The sequence below is a fragment of the Plectropomus leopardus genome, unplaced genomic scaffold, assembly GCF_008729295.1.
Source record: "Plectropomus leopardus isolate mb unplaced genomic scaffold, YSFRI_Pleo_2.0 unplaced_scaffold56786, whole genome shotgun sequence".
Lineage (NCBI taxonomy): Eukaryota > Metazoa > Chordata > Actinopteri > Perciformes > Serranidae > Plectropomus > Plectropomus leopardus.
The window spans coordinates 1-442 of record NW_024662393.1 but is presented as its reverse complement, the minus strand read 5'-3'; the positions used below and the strand labels follow the sequence as shown (position 1 = coordinate 442).

Sequence of the window (442 nt, the reverse complement as noted above, 5' to 3'; positions counted from 1 at the left end):
GTGCATGAGGCTCAGCAGACTGCACAACACTATAATGAGGCACACAGAAAATCCCAGGCCTATGGAGTAATCAGCTCCTCCAGAAAAGCTGCTCTTCACTTCTCTGCCAGATCATTCTTCCTCGTTCCGTAGTGTTTCTCTCTGTTCCTTCCTCCAGTGGTTTTCCCTAACCTTCCCGTGTATCCGGTCTCTCTGCTGCGTGTTTGGAGCAAGTGTTTTTCAGCCTTTGTTCCCGCTCATATAAATGATATTTCTTCATTGGTGGTTCAGTGGTAGAATTCTCGCCTGCCACGCGGGAGGCCCGGGTTCGATTCCAGGCCAATGCAAGATTCCTTTGCTCCACTGAATTTGTCTGTCAATGGAATCTTGCCATCTGGAAATGACTAATACAGTGTTCGTGCTTGTTGCCACTTTTCCAGCCGATTCAGCAATGTTGTTTAGC

The 442-nt window shown here is 48.0% G+C and overlaps 1 non-coding gene across 1 annotated transcript; it reads left to right on the top strand.

Moving 5' to 3' along the window:
- The first annotated feature begins 255 nt into the window (after positions 1 to 255).
- trnag-gcc lies at positions 256 to 326 on the top strand. Its single transcript has one exon. It is a non-coding gene; the product is annotated as a tRNA-Gly (tRNA).
- The last annotated feature ends 116 nt before the right edge of the window (positions 327 to 442 follow it).